The sequence below is a fragment of the Bos taurus genome, chromosome 10, assembly GCF_002263795.3.
Source record: "Bos taurus isolate L1 Dominette 01449 registration number 42190680 breed Hereford chromosome 10, ARS-UCD2.0, whole genome shotgun sequence".
Lineage (NCBI taxonomy): Eukaryota > Metazoa > Chordata > Mammalia > Artiodactyla > Bovidae > Bos > Bos taurus.
In genome coordinates, this window is record NC_037337.1 from 92241155 (window position 1) to 92256738 (window position 15584).

Consider the following 15584-nt stretch of genomic DNA (forward strand, 5'->3'; position numbering starts at 1 on the left):
TCAGTCCTCCTCTGTAACATCATCTCCTCAAACCCTTTTAGCCAATTCATATAAGATCAAAGCTGGATTGGAAGAATCAATATTGTCAAAATCACTATACTACCCAAGGCATTCTACAGATTCAATGCAGTTCAGCTCAGTCACCCAGTCATGTCTGACTCTTTGCAACCCCATGGACTGCAGGATGCCAGGCCTCCTTGTCCACCACCAACTCCCAGAGTTTACTCAAACTCATGTCTATTGACTTGGATGGTGATTCCATCCAACCATCCAACCATGTCATCCTCTGTTGCCCCCTTCTCCTCCCACCTTCAATTTTTTCCAGCATCAGGGTCTTTTCAAATGAGTCAGTTCTTCGCATCAGGTGGCCAAAGTACTGGAGTTTCAGCTTCAGCATCAGTCTTCTAATGAATATTCAGGACTTATTTCCTTTAAGATGGACTGGTTGGATCTTCTTGCTGTCCAACAGACTCCCAAGAGTCTTCTCCAACACCACAATTCAAAAGCCAAAGTACTGGAGTTTCAGCTTTAGCATCAGTCTTCTAATGAATATTCAGGACTGATTTCCTTTAAGATGGACTGATTGGATCTTCTTGCTGTCCAACAGACTCCCAAGAGTCTTCTCCAACACCACAGTTTAAAAACCAAAGTACTGGAGTTTCAGCTTCAGCATCAGTCTTCTAATGAATATTCAGGACTGATTTCCTTTAAGATGGACTGGTTGGATCTTCTTGCTGTCCAACAGACTCCCAAGAGTCTTCTCCAATACCACAGTTCAAAAGCATCAATTCTTCAGTGCTCAGCTTTCTTTATAACTCTCACATCTATACACGACTACTGGAAAAACCATAGCTTTGACACATTCACTGCAATCCCTTTCAAATTCCCAATGACATTTCTCATAGAACTAGAACAAAAAATTTTTTTTAATTTATATGGAGACACAAAAGACTCCAAATAGCCAAAAAGTACTGAGAAAGAAAAATGAAGCTGGAGAAATCAGACTCCCTGATTTCAGACTATACTACAAGCTACAGTCATCACTGGATTCTGGGCTCCAAAATCACTGCAGATGGTGACCGCAGCCATGAAATTCAAAGACGCTTACTCCTTGGAAGGAAACTTATGACCAACCTAGATAGCATATTCAAAAGCAGAGACATTACTTTGCCAACAAAGGTCTGTCTAGTCAAGGCTACGGTTTTCCCAGTGGTCATGTATGGATGTGAGAGTTGGACTATGAAGAAAGCTGAGCGCTGAAGAATTGATGCTTTTGAACTGTGGTGTTGGAGAAGACTCTTGAGAGTCCCTTGGACTGCAAGGAGATCCAACCAGTCCATCCTAAAGGAGATCAGTCCTGGGTGTTCACTGGAAGGACTGATGTTGAAGCTGAAACTCCAATACTTTGGCCACCTGATGTGAAGAGCTGACTCACTGGAAAAGACCCTGATGCTGGGAGGGACTGGGGGCAGGAAGAGAAAGGGACGACAGAGGATGAGATGGCTGGATGGCATCACCGACTCGATGGACATGAGTTTGGGTGGACTCCGGGAGTTGGTGATGGACAGGGAGGCCTGGCGTGCTGCGGTTTATAGGGTCGCAAAGAGTCGGAAACGACTAAGCAACTGAACTGAACTGAACAGTCATCAAAATTAGGTAGTATGGGTACAAAGATAGAAATATAGACCAATGAACAGGACAGAAAGCCCAGAGGTAAACTCACACACCCAGGGCCAATTAGTCTATGACAAGGGAGGTAAGAATATTCAATGGAGAAAAGACAGTCTCCTCAATAAGTGGTGCTGGGAACACTGGACAGCTATGTGTAAAAGAATGAAATTAGAACATTCTCTAACATCTTACACAAAAATAAACTCAAAATGGATCAAAGACCTAAATGTACAGCCAGACACTATAAAACTCTTACAGGAAAGTGGAACACTCTTTAATATTATTTTCAGCATTACCTTCTGGGATCCACCTTCTAGAGTAATGAAAATAACGAAAATAAACAAATGCAACTTAATCAAACTTAAGAGCTTCTGCACAGCAAAGGTAACCATGAACAAAATGAAAAGACAACCCACAGAATGGGAGAAAATATTTGCAAATGAAGGGAGCAACAAGGGATTAATCTCCAAAATATACAAACAGTTTATGCAGCTGTACATCAGAAAAACAAACAACTCAATCAAACAGGCAAAAGATCTAAATAGATATTTCTCCAAAGAAGACAAACAGATGGCCAACAGGCACATGAGAAAATGCTCAAATATTGCTATTCATTAGAGAAATGCAAATCAAAAATATCATGAAGTTATCAATTCATACCAGCCAGAATGGCCATCATCAACAAGTCTACAAACAATAAATACTGGAGAAAAAGAAACCCTCCTGCACTGTTGATAGAAATGTAAATTGGTACAACCACTGTGGAGAACAGCATGGAGATTCCTTACAAAACTGAAAACAGAACTACCATATGATCCAATAATCCTACTCCTGGACACAAATCCAGAGAAAACCATAATCCAAAAGGGAACACGCACCCCAGTGTTCACTGCAGCACTCTTTAAAACAGCCAAGACATGGAAGCAACCTCAATGTCCACTGCCAAGGAATGGACAAAGATGCTGTACGTATGCACAATGAAATATCACTCACCATTTAAAACAGAATGAAGCAGCGCCATTTGCAGCAATGTGGAGGGACCCAGAAGTCACCACACTGAGTGAAGTCAGACGGAGAGAGACAAATACGTACGGCATCATTCACTGTGGAGTCTCACTTCTTCAGAAGATACAAACGAACAAAACAGAAACAGGCTTACAGATAGCAAAAACAAACTTATGGCTGATTACCAACAGGTAAATGTGTTGGGGAGGATAAGTCTGGAGTTCGGGATGAACACACACATACACACACACACACACACCATGGCGTATGGTTAATTCACCACATATCATTCACCATAACATATAAGATAGACAACCGGCTTCTCCTTTGGGATTAGCCCACCCTCACACCTTAGCAGGGGGTGTACTATCTGTTTACCAAATAAAATTCTGAGCTGTAACCAAAAAAAAAAAAAAATGGATAACCAACAAAGACCTAACCTACTGGACAGCACAGAGAACTCAATATTCTATGATAAACCACATGAGCAAAGAATCTAAAAAAGAATGAATATATGTATAACTAAATCACTTTGTTGTATACCTGCAATTAACCACAACACTGTAAGCCAATAAAATTACAATTAAAAAATTTAAAAATAAGAATAACTTGGTTTGGGAGAGTTTTTTAGAGAAAAGTGGTCAGGACAGGGCTCTTTTAATCAGAGAGCTTAATGATGAGAAGGAACTTCACATAGACATGAGGAGGGAACAAATCCTAGACAGGTGGAGGAACAGATGCATAGCACATGAAGTAGGAAGGCATTTGCTGTGTTTAAGAAACAGCAAAAGGCAGGAGCACAGTGACCAAGGAGGAGGGTGTCACGGGACGAACTCTGAGAAGAAGGCTGGAGACAGCTCACGGAGAGGTTCAGGCTAAGAGAAGTATGGATTTTATTCCAGCCCTCACGTAAGTTTCATGAGGGGAGACACTTACTCTACTTATTCAATGTTGGCACCCCAAGGCCCAGAACTCTATTAATAACATAGTAGGCACTCAGCAGAGATCCAACGGACTGAGAGTGTTGTCCAGTGTCTAAGTCGTGCCTGACTCTTTGCAGCCCCATGGACTGCAGGACGCCAGGCTTCCCTGTCCTTCACTATCTCCCAGAGTTTGCTCAAATTCATGTCCATTGACTCACCTCATACCAAACCTCAAGTCATCACCTGCCCACTACCCAAGGCAAGCTCCCTGTGGTGGGGACCTTTTCCCAGGTGACTGAGGGGTTGAGATCTCACATCAAACCTTTAGCTTAAGGATGTCTAGGCTACTCAGTTGCATCTATTACCACCTAAGTGAAGACACATAAGAGGGAGCTAATTCCAGTGCATCTTGGACTGCTCCTGAAGAATTAAATATTTTATTGTGATGTTACTACTTGAATTTATTATCCTTCGCTCAGGAACAAAATTAAACATAACAAGGGCTGTTAGTCTCCCCACAAAAAAAATAAACAAATAAAATAAAGAGAGAGATCAAGTCCACTGTCCAGGAGTCAGTTCTCAGTTAAGTCAAGAGGAATGTAACAGGAATAGAATCGAAGAGAGACAACAGATTCATGCGCTCACCATCCACTGAACTGTCACCATATTAGAAATGAAAGAGGAAAGTGATTAAGTCACAGTCCTCGACGGGAGAGAAAGACCTCTGGAAGTCTGCACACAATGAGCTCGGTGCTGTGACAACACGCCAGGGGAGCCAGGTCAGATCTTTCCACCCATCAGAAGGATGAGAAGTTTGACAGATGGATGAGACAAAGCAGAGAGAGTCCATTAAAAAGCATCGTTTCAGAGGAACTAGGGAAGAGACAAATATTCAGAGCTCTCCCATCCTTCAACCAGAGCAGAGATTTAAAGCTGTCTCCAGATATTCCTAAATGTCCCCTCGGGCAGAGATGAAGTGCGTGGCTACAATCATTCTCAGTTGAGAACTTCTGACCTAGAGAATTAACATTAAATATATATTATGTATATATGTACATATATTCATATATATGGGCTTCCCAGGGGGGTCAGCAGTAAAGAAACCACCTGCCAATCAAGGCAGAAGACTCAGGTTCCATCCCTGGGTTGGGAAGATCCCGTGGAGAAGGAAATGGCAACCCGCTCCAGTATCCTCGCCTGAAAAATCCCATGAACAGAGGAGCCTGGTGGGCTACAGGCCATGGGGTCACATGGAGTGGGACATGATCAAGCATGAACACATGCATACACATATACATACATATATACATATGTATATTGCAAATATTCTAGATTTCTTTTTTTTTTTTTGGATATTCCACTTACTCCTGTTGCTACCACCCATTTCCTTCTTTCCTCTCTCTGCCTTCCCCCTCCTACTTCCCCTCCCTTCCTCTCTCTCTCACACACATGCACACACCCACCCCTCTATTCCATGGATGACACCAGACAGACTCAGCCCCCAGGCTCCATTTTGCTCCCCTTGCGGGAGTAAGAGGGCAGAGTCACGTGGATCAGCACCCATCAAGCAGGTGGCAGGGGTATTTCTGGAAAAGCCTGCATGGCATGAAAAATTACTGTTTCCTCAGGCATGGAGACAAAACTAATAGCTGTTTAATTATATGTATGCCAGTTGTTAAAAATTAGCAAGGCTTTAAAAGAAAATAAAGCTACTTAATAACTCTTTCCCTGTCTCACCAGAAGAATGACACAAATATTTTAGACTCATACACCTACACGCACTTCTAAAATAAATGAGGCAGTTTACAAAATTAAATTAAAAGTAAAACATGTCAAGATAAAAAACAATCAACAAAAACCCAAGAAGGGGGAAAAAAAAGATAACAGACAGAAATGGATACTAACAAACAGAAGATGGATTTCTTACTTGGAGCTAAGCCCTAGAATGGCATGCTATTTGCTAACAGATAAACAGAATAAATACAAGCTACGCTATTCCCAAAGTAGACAATAATGAAGCCCTCCAGGTGTAGACACAACCCCCTAATAATGGCCCAAACTGTCAGAAAATGGACATGAGGTGAGCCTGGACAAAGACAGAGCTAGAATCCCTGAGTTCCTAACACCATTCTCTTTAAATCAGGGGATGAAAAGTAGAGAACTACGGACCAAATCCAGCCAAGCGATACATATTTAACAGAGCCCTCATTGTGTTATCTTAAAACCTTAATTTGAAAACAAAGAGACTTCACCAAAAAAATCTAATTTCCAGTTTCTCTTGAAAAGGCCAAAGATCTGGCAACACTGGGGAAGACTGTTTCCATGGCAACACAGCTGTAAACAGTGGCTGCCCTGAGTGGGTCTTGCACCTTCCTGCTTGCCCTTGCAATCCCCACTGGGCATAGGACCCCATTAGCAGCTGATTTTGGAATCCTACTTTGAATCAAGAACCAAGACAAAGGAAGTTTATTGGCCTCATTCCCCAGTTAAAAATGAAAATTCTACTGTGAAAGAATCAATCAAGGTTAAATGCTCGAGAGACAATGCTCCCCTCTACAGACCAGGAGGGAAATCGGGTAACACAGCTTTCATATTAGCCTACATACTACAAAACCAGAACGAGAAGTAAGCCTTGATTTTCGGCAGACCACTCAGGATGTTTTCCCACTCTGGTATATAAAAGAAATTAAATGCAGAACAAAGTGCTGCTTGCGTAATCTGGCTCCAACTCTTCACCTCCCCAAGATGTAAGTCCTCCCACTATGGGTGGAATTACCCTCCCTGCCTCTGGGCTCAGCTATTTGACCTAAGTTGGCCAACAGGATTTCAGCTGACAGGGCACAAACAGATACCTGAAATGGGACTACACATTGGAACCTGCTCCCCTCGTGACTCTTGCGTCACCATCAGGACATGCAAAGACGATCCCACTGGATGGTGTGGGATACATGGCTGCTGCCGCAACGACTTCCAGCTTAGATCAGCGGACCAGTCAGTTGAGCCCAGACTAACATGTCCAGCCAAGATAGGTAGACAATAAAAGCACATTGCTGTATGCCTGCCAGGATTTATTTATTATGCAAAGGCTAATTGATATATACACACATAGTTTACTAATAAGTCATTTGATTTGGTTCAGAAGATGGTTAATTTCCTGAGGCTTCCTCTCAGGCCTGCTCTCCTTAAGAAAACAAGTTGGTTTCAGACTGTCATCTAACAGTAGAAGCAAAAAAGGATAAATTCATATTAGGGTGCACAAAATAAGCATTAACAATTGATATAACAAGGGACAGGCCACCAATTTTTGAGAGAGTAATCATAAATATCATTTGGGGCTATTTATTTGTTCATGTAAAATTAAGTTTTTCATAATAAACATGCTATTTCTTTAGTGTATTATAAAGCGTGTTTGTTTTCTTCCTCCTAGTTTTTAAAGCAGAAACAGAAATTCCTCTTGACTTTCCTAGTGAACAAAACAACACTACAAATTTTTAGGAAAGGAAATATTTCTTATTGCTATTTATACCTCAAATTTGCATACTGCTTTATAGCTTACAAGGATTTTCACCAGCATTTTCTCTTTTGATCTCTATCTGAAGCCTGTAAAGCTGATATAATTTCAACCCTTTACTTTTGTTCCTAAAGGAACAAAAAGTTTGAGTAAAACACTTATCCACAAGTGCTTTCATAAAAAGCTACACTAAGAGATCTAGAACCTACATCTCCTCTTAGCCACCGCCTCTTCCAACTACATTCTTAGATGCGAAAACACCATTTAAATTCCAAACACATTGAAATGTTGGGCTGTGTATGTGTGTCTTTCCTCACCATATCTCTTACGATACAATTCTCCCACCATATACATACAACCAGAGCATTTAAGGCCTGACTATTCCAAGTGTACCCACTTACTCAAAACTAATGGTTTATATCATGAATACAGCCTAAGATAATAAAGTATTAATTATGTTCTGCTATAAATCCAATTTTCTATAGCTCTTTTAAGATGACTTTTAAATAATTCTATCTCTTACTAGGAATCTTTACAACCTCTTTCAGGCATCCTTTTTTTTTCAGAAACCATATCCTAAAGACTTAAACTTTAAAAAAAAAAAAAAAGTATTTTCTTGTCTTCCACTCTTCCTCAAGTCCCATATTTCTTTCTTCCCCAACTCTACTTTTACTTTATATCTTTAGATCTCTCTTTAACTTTTCTATAATAATTAACTAAAATACACTTTCATTGTACTTATAAATATGCTTATTCAAAAGTTTATTTTTTATTCTTATTTTTTAAAGGAGGTAACAAGAATGATTTGTTCTTTCCAAGATACTATTTAAAAAAAAAAACTTCTAAAATTATTTAAAAGGTGATTGGAATGAACTGTGTACCATAAACTTTTTCTTGTAATGTTTTTATATGTACACATAAAAATTTTTAAAGATATAGGATTAGAAAGGAATCCAACTATAATGAAAAACAGCTCAATATCATATAAGACCAATTACACTTAAACAGTAAACTACCACAATTGTATGGATATAAACGCCAGTTAAGAATCTCAATTTCAAAAACCTTCAAAAAACAAAAGTTGAAATAATAATGCTGACTAGCTAATGCTTTAATATCACAGATTGTTGTATGACAATAACCCTACAAGGTAAGTACTGCTGTCCTCATGACCTACACCTGAGAGGCTTAAAGAAGCTAAGCAAGGCACCCAAGGTGACACAGCTTCCAATGGCAGAGCCAAGTCACAAGCCTGTCTTCAAGGCCCAAATTCCTATCATGTCTCCCTTCTCTTACCACGGGCACCATCCAGAATTCAGGACTTTTCTTATCGCATGACTAGCCACTATAATGGTTTCTCCAACTGTGAGTCCTTTTCCATACATTTCAACCTGCACTGACACTCCACTGCCCACGTGGCTGAGTCTAGGTTCTCAAATCAGAAATTCAAGACCCTCATCAAGACACCCTTTTCTTAACAAATGAACCATAGAAACGTAAGGCCTACATTTAGCTACTATGTACACCACGTTCTCCTACCACTTCCATCCCTCACTGGCATCATTAGTTCTGACTGAAATGCCGTGAAAATGCCGTCTGCTGTCGACCACTGCAGGTATAAGTCAAACACAATCTCAGAGAAGCCTTCCGTTTCCAGCCAGAAATAATCTTTTCACCCTCTGTATTACTATAATTCTATATTTATAGCAATACAATTACTAAATATGTCCATGAAATGTAATTATTCATGCCACAGAAAGTTTTTTTTTTTCAATTTCTCAAATACGTTATGCTCATCTCACCATCATACCTCTGCTGTATTCACCACCTGGAACATTCTCCTCACTCCATCTCCTTTGGCTAACTCTTACTTGTCCTTCAAGTCTCAGTTCAGAGGAGACTTTCTCTGGAGAACATTTCTTCACTGCCCCCACCTTGGACCACCTCCTCACAGCCCAGAAGAGCTAACTGGCTGTTTACTTGTCTGTCTCCCTTTTAGACTAAATCTCATCACAGACTCCATTAACTTTGCTCACAGATGTATTTCAACATCTAACATAGTACCTGGCATGTGGCTGGAACAATTTTAATGAATTTACAGTTAAACTTCCCTTATTACACTGATTAACCCAGAGACAAACTTCAAAGTACAGGACTTTGCAATTGGTGATTCTAATTAAATAACTGTTGGATGAAATAATTCTTATGGTACATGGGCTATATTAACTGAGTTCTCAAACAATATGGACTAAACTGCAAAATAGTACAAATGTGAATACTTGACAATGTCTCATAAACAAGGATAATAATTTAAAATTCATTTCAATGGTTAAAACTTATAACTGAATCAAACCTACAAGGTTTGCTTGAATTATTACAAATCATTTTCTCATTGCTATTTGCAGCTACCTACATTCCTCAATTACTATTTATCTGTACTACAAAGTTGTACACACTCCAAGTTACCTGGACTCTTTACCATCAGTGTGCATTCTCAGTATTGTTTTACTGTATCAATTGCTGTTAATAAGCCAACCTATTTTTGTCATTTTAAGACCTTCACTCTTCCACGATCAAGCTCTTTTCTTCCTCCTACAATCTATAAAATTATCTTATATTTTCTAAATAATAATTATAGTCCATTTCTTCCACAAGTCTCTCTTCATTAAAAGCCTAATTCAGGTTTAGCTTTAATTCATACATTTATGAGTTCATTCATTCATGAGCACCTGTCTCATGGCAAACACTACGCATGGCTCAGCTGGTAAAGAATCTGCCTGCAATGCAGGACACCTGGGTTCAATCCCTGGGTTGGGAAGATCCCCTGGAGAAGGGAAAGGCTACCCACTCCAGTATTCTGGCCTGGAGAATTGCATGGACTGTACAGTCCATGGAAAGAGTCAGACATGACTGAGCACCTTTCACTTTAAGATAAGAGTTTTATAAATTTCAGAAGGTGTTAATATCCGATAAAGGCCTAATAAGACTCAAGATCATTCATAATTATTATTAAGACACCAGAACAGATTAGAAAATGAAAGTTAAAACTTAGAAAAATATTTGCATTATATGGAAACCAAAGAATTTATCATTTTTCAAAAAAGGAAGAAAAGAACATTCCAATAGTAAAAGGTACAAAAGATAGACAATTCAAAGAACATAAATGGCTCTAAAAAAAAGTGTAAGATACTATACTTCACTAATTAAAAAAAGCTAATTAAAATAATGATATTCCTTTTTATCTGTTCTGTACCTATGAACAAAAGCTCTCACCACCAGTGTTCACAAGGACATACCTTGCTGTAAGATATTAACTAAGACAGTTTTTCTAGGGAACAATCTGGCAAAGTAAAAATAAGTAATATACACCTTTTGATCCAGAGTCTACTTCTATGACTAGTATCCTAGGAAAACACAAGATGTATTACAAAATATATGTATACATCTTATGTGTTATTTTCAGTCACTAAGTCATGTCCAAGACTTTGCAACCCCACGGACTGTAGCCCAACAGGCTCCTCTGTCTACAGGATTTCCCAGGCAAGAATACTGGAGTGGGATGCCATTTTCTTCTCCAAGGGATCGTTCCGACCCAAAGAACGTCTCCTTTATTAGAAGGCAGATTCTATACCACTGAGCCATCAGGTAAAAGAGCTTCATTGCAGAATTATTTATAATAGTAAAAAAAAAAAAAAAAAAACACAAGTCCACTGATTAGGGACACAATAAATGTATCTAGCCATTTGGGAAACTATGTAGCAGCTAAAAGAGATAAGGAAAAACTTGTGCTAACATAATAATACATTATTACAAGAAAGAAAAACACTATTAGAATAGTATGAATATATTGAAACATTTCATACTAGAATCAAGCCAGTGACATTATTACATGGTTAACAGTGAATCCACTCTAGGTTATTTTTATATTATTTCCAAATGTGTCATGACTGTGGCTGAAAACTTTGGGACTAAATTATTCTATCAGGCCACTCCAGCTCTAATATTCTTTAATTCTAAGAACCTTTCACACATACAGCTTAAACAAAGTGTTCTTACAAGGCCCCAATGGGTCTTCCCTACATGTTTAAGTGCCCTCTATCAAAATGCAACGTGAAAATGCTAAAGTGTCCAGAATTCTAAATCCATGATGAAAAGCCTGAGTTAACACTATCCTACTGACCATCAATGACAATTCATGCTGCATACATACATTTATATTCAATCAAAATCATAAACACAATTACCTCTTACCTCAATAATACCATAAAGACCATTAAACCTTGGGGATAAAAAACTAAGAAAGATACTAGAACCCCTTGAACATTTAAAGAGATGAATAACAACAAATTTTGCTTATATGATACACAATCTAAAAATACTAAATATAAATCAAACTCTATTGGAGGACAATCAGAGACCACAATGTAGCCTCCTGTAGTGGGCGCAGCTGGGATTTGGAGTCAGAGGACCTGGGGATGAAGACCATTTTTTTGGCTCCAGAATCCAAGTGAATCTAATAGCCTATCTAAATCTCATTTATAAAATGAACAGAGGTATAATAAATGTACTATATACGTATATGGTGTGTGTGTGTATATACATATATATACACACATGTACATGCATGCTCAGTCGTGTCTGACTCTTTGCTGCTTTATGGACTGTAGCCTACAGGCTCCTCTGTCCATGTAATTCTCCAGGCCAGAATATTGGAGTAGGTAGCCTTTCCCTTCTCCAGGGGATCTTCCCAACCCAGGGATCAAACCCAGGTCTCCTATATTATAGGTGGATTCGTTACTGTCTAAACCACCACGGAAATAAACCTATAAAACATGTAAAATGTGCCTAATATAGTGCCTGAGACAAAAAAGGTTCTCAAATACTTGTCTAATGGAAACAGGTGCATCGCTATCGCTTTCATTAAGGTATCCAGTCTGTTCCCCTTAATTTTTGTAATATTGCATGTACAACCATCCTATTTAATCTTGATATTGCATGTTTGAAAGGGGTTTCCGGCCCCTTAAAGTTCTACTTGCTGACATATTCCTTTCCACTATAAATATACAAAAATGTGTCATCTCAAAAACTCAAGGAGGGAGGAAGCATACTTACAAAGCATACCCCCCAAACTCCGGGCTGCTGTCCTCTGAGCTCAGAGCTCTTCTTAGGCACGTATGTCTGACTCTTAACATTTCTTCATGAGGTTCAGGGCAAGAGGCCTAGTCAAGTGGAGGATCTTTGGTTGCCCCTACACTTTCCCCAAACCACCTACAGATAAATGAAACAAGGAGTAAAACACACCTACAACCTTAAAATTTTTTAAGCAATTAATGATAAAGTAAGCTCACCCTATGGACAGTTTGTGTGCATGGCAGAGAATAAATCACATCAAATCAGAGAACAGAGAAACTGTTTCTTGGATCATGCAAACACCCCACTGAAGTCACAGGAGTTCTTCACATCCAATCCCCAGCCAGCATACTCCTCGCTGGGGACTTCCACCCATCCCCGGTCATCCCTTAGTGTGAACTGTAGCCCAAGTCTAGCCAAAGGTACTATCCCTAAGTCTATTAGTGGGTAAATTAACTAAGGCAGGTAATGAATTTAACATGTTACTTCTGAATTTAATGGACCAAACATACTTCTAAGCCAGTAAATGAACCACATGCTAGCAATCCTAAAGGAAATACTTTATAAACTGCCCAGCTCTTCCAACACTTAGTACAGCAATAAGTAAAAATAAAATGCCTTTGGTTGTAAGATCTGTGGATAGAAATATTCTCAATTCTTTGCGACTCCTTTCAAAGCAGTCTGTAAGAATCTACAAAAAATTATCAAGAAAATTGGTAATTGTCCACATAAAAAGCAGATCAGAATACATCTATAAATCACTCCAAAAGGAAAAAAAAAAAAAAAAAGTATTCTCTTAGTCAAAATAAACAGTCAAGACAGAGTCCAAAGTGACCCAGAGGTCATGCCATGGGACAGGACGTAGGCAAGATGCATAGCCAACTCTTTCAACAAAACAGCAACCTTCATTCTATGAGTCATGGACACACACAAATTTCTGTGCCAACATGAAACTACCAAAATGTTAATCTTCTAGCTATCGTGTCTACTAGAGCAGTCACTAGCCAAAAGTGGCTAAAGTGCTATACACATAAAATACACATAACATTTAGTCCATTTTTTAAAGTTATTTTAGGATGTGAAATATCTCCAGTTTCATTCTGACTTCATGTTGAGAGTGAAAACATTTTGGATGTGTCAAAAAAATTACTTGAGTAATTTCACCAGCTCCTTTCTACTTTAGTATAGGTACTAAAAAAAACTTAAACTTGCACTGTGTGTCTACGGGCACAGCTCTGTATAATAAAAAAAAAAAAAAAGTAACAAACACTGAGCCCTCCCTGGGCGATAGGCCCTGGGTTAGATACTTTACATAATACTTGGCATAAGGCTGCAAAGCGGTTTTATAGAATGTCCGCAGAAGCGACTGAGCTCCATCAAACCGCTGAGGGAGCAGCTGGAATTCAATGTCCAGGTGTTGACAGGAAATAAACTCCTGGAAGGGACTGTTAACAGCTGACGCTGAGGCAACTTCCATGTTGGCAAAGGAAGACAAGGCACTGATATAAACAGCGCTCCCGAGGGTAGCAAGTTTTTGTGACTCCAAAACAGGTACGAAGCAATTATATGCCAGGCCAGGCAACGCACACGCCAGGAGGCCGACCTCCTTGACAGCTCAGGCTTCACAGCTGCTAGCGACGGGACGCGCTGTGCCCTCGAAAAGAGGGCAACCAAGTTCAAACTCCCCGTATACCTTGACCAGGACCTGACTGTGGACACGCATGCCGAGGGAAGGGGGGCGTGGGGGTACCGGGCACGCCGGCTCCCCAGCTTCGCCACAGACCCGCCCCGCCCCCGGCCCCAGCCCAGGGCTTCCGCGCAGCTCCGGCGTCCCGACCCCCGGGACCAGGGGAAACGGGACCCAAAACGTCAAGACACGACAGGGAAGTGGTACGGAAAGGGCGAGGGGCGGCTGAGGGAAGCTACCTGAACTAGAAGAGGACCCCAGGTCCTTAACGCCGGGTCATTGCCGAGGCCCCACCCGGCTCCCGCGGCCACCGGCAACCCCAGGAGGTATAACTGACCAGACGCGGCGAAGCAACCGACTCCGCTCTCCCCAGACTCGCAGCTATGGCAACTTGAACTAGCCGCCCAGCCGCGGCGAAGGTACAGGGCCCCGCTTCTCCCGCTTGGCCCTCTGGGAGTTGTAGTCTACCTCATGCTCAAGAGCAAGGAGTTACTAGGAGAGAGCGACTCCAGGAGAAACTGCATTTCCCATGATACCCGATGACTGGTCTTGCGGGTGACTTTCCCGGAAGAGGCCGGATTAGCGGGCACCTGAGTGCTTAGGCGGCGCCCTCTTGTTCTGTTCTTTTTGTTAAAGTGCCAGTAGCAGCTGTAAGAGACAACCCCCAGATAAAGAATTAAGAGGGCTGCTTTTGCCCTCACTCTAGCATCATCAGAACTGTCTAAATTATTCATTTAAAATAATAAACAAAAAAATCTAAGTAGTTGTAATACACAAACTATGTTTCTTTCACTCTGTGGGGAACAGGGAAGTGTAATTTCCAACAGTGAGATGGGAAGATCCCCTTTATACCAGGCCCCAAAGTCTGTTTCTGAAGGCTCACAAATTCTCAGAACTGCAAGGGAACAGTGAAGATTAACTAATCAAATCCTTTGGCCTGGAAAGAGCAAATGACGCGACTGAAGCCGCACAGTTCACAAATGGCAAACCCCAAGTGGATGTGGCTGTCACGTCATGGCAGCTGCTACCTTCAGTGCAGGCTGTCATCTCCTCAGTCGTTCTAGAACATGAAAGAGACATATTCCACTACAGATGTCGGTTTCAGTAATGAAAAGGTGATGATAAAACCTTCAACAAATAATTGAACCCTGGACATGCCATTGCTGCTGCTGCTAAGTCGCTTCAGTCGTGTCGGACTCTGTGCGACCCCATAGACGGCAGCCCACCAGGCTCCCCCGTCCCTGGGATTCTCCAGGCAACACTGGAGTAGGTTGCCATTTCCTTCTCCAATGCATAAAAGGGAAAAGTGAAAGTGAAGTCGCTGAGTCTTGTCCGACTCTTCGCGACCCTATGGACTGTAGCCTACCAGGCTCCTCCATCCGTGGGATTTTCCAAGCAAGAGTACTGGAGTGGGTTGCCGTTTCCTGCTGCAGGAAAAGCTATTGAAGAAGACCATTAATTCTTCCCTCCTCAAGGCTAAAATCAAATCTTATTTTATCTGTGAAAGTTTTCCGGGCTACCTCCAGTAAAGCTAAATCACATTTCTAAACTACACAGTTTCCTTATTCTAATAATTTTGTACTGTAATCCGATCCCAGTTGGTCTCCTCCACTAGACTCTATGGCTCCCCTGGTGGCTCAGCTGGTAAAGAATCTGC

General features: G+C 40.7%; 1 protein-coding gene across 11 annotated transcripts in view; it reads right to left on the reverse strand.

Annotated features, from left to right (window-relative positions):
- CEP128 (centrosomal protein 128) overlaps positions 1 to 14892 on the reverse strand; it is a 480417-nt gene extending 465525 nt beyond the window's left edge. For 3 of the 11 annotated variants that reach the window (XM_059890956.1, XM_059890952.1, XM_059890954.1), the window contains exons 1-2: positions 14167 to 14891; positions 12223 to 12378 (exon numbers count right to left, since the gene is read on the reverse strand). The gene's annotated coding sequence lies outside the window, so the exon portion shown is untranslated. Of the gene's footprint in view, positions 1 to 2664; positions 2791 to 12222; positions 12379 to 14166 lie in introns of all 11 variants that reach the window. The other 8 variants (XM_059890957.1, XM_059890958.1, XM_059890955.1 and 5 more) reach the window with 7 other exon arrangements.
- Between the last annotated feature and the right edge of the window lie 692 nt (positions 14893 to 15584).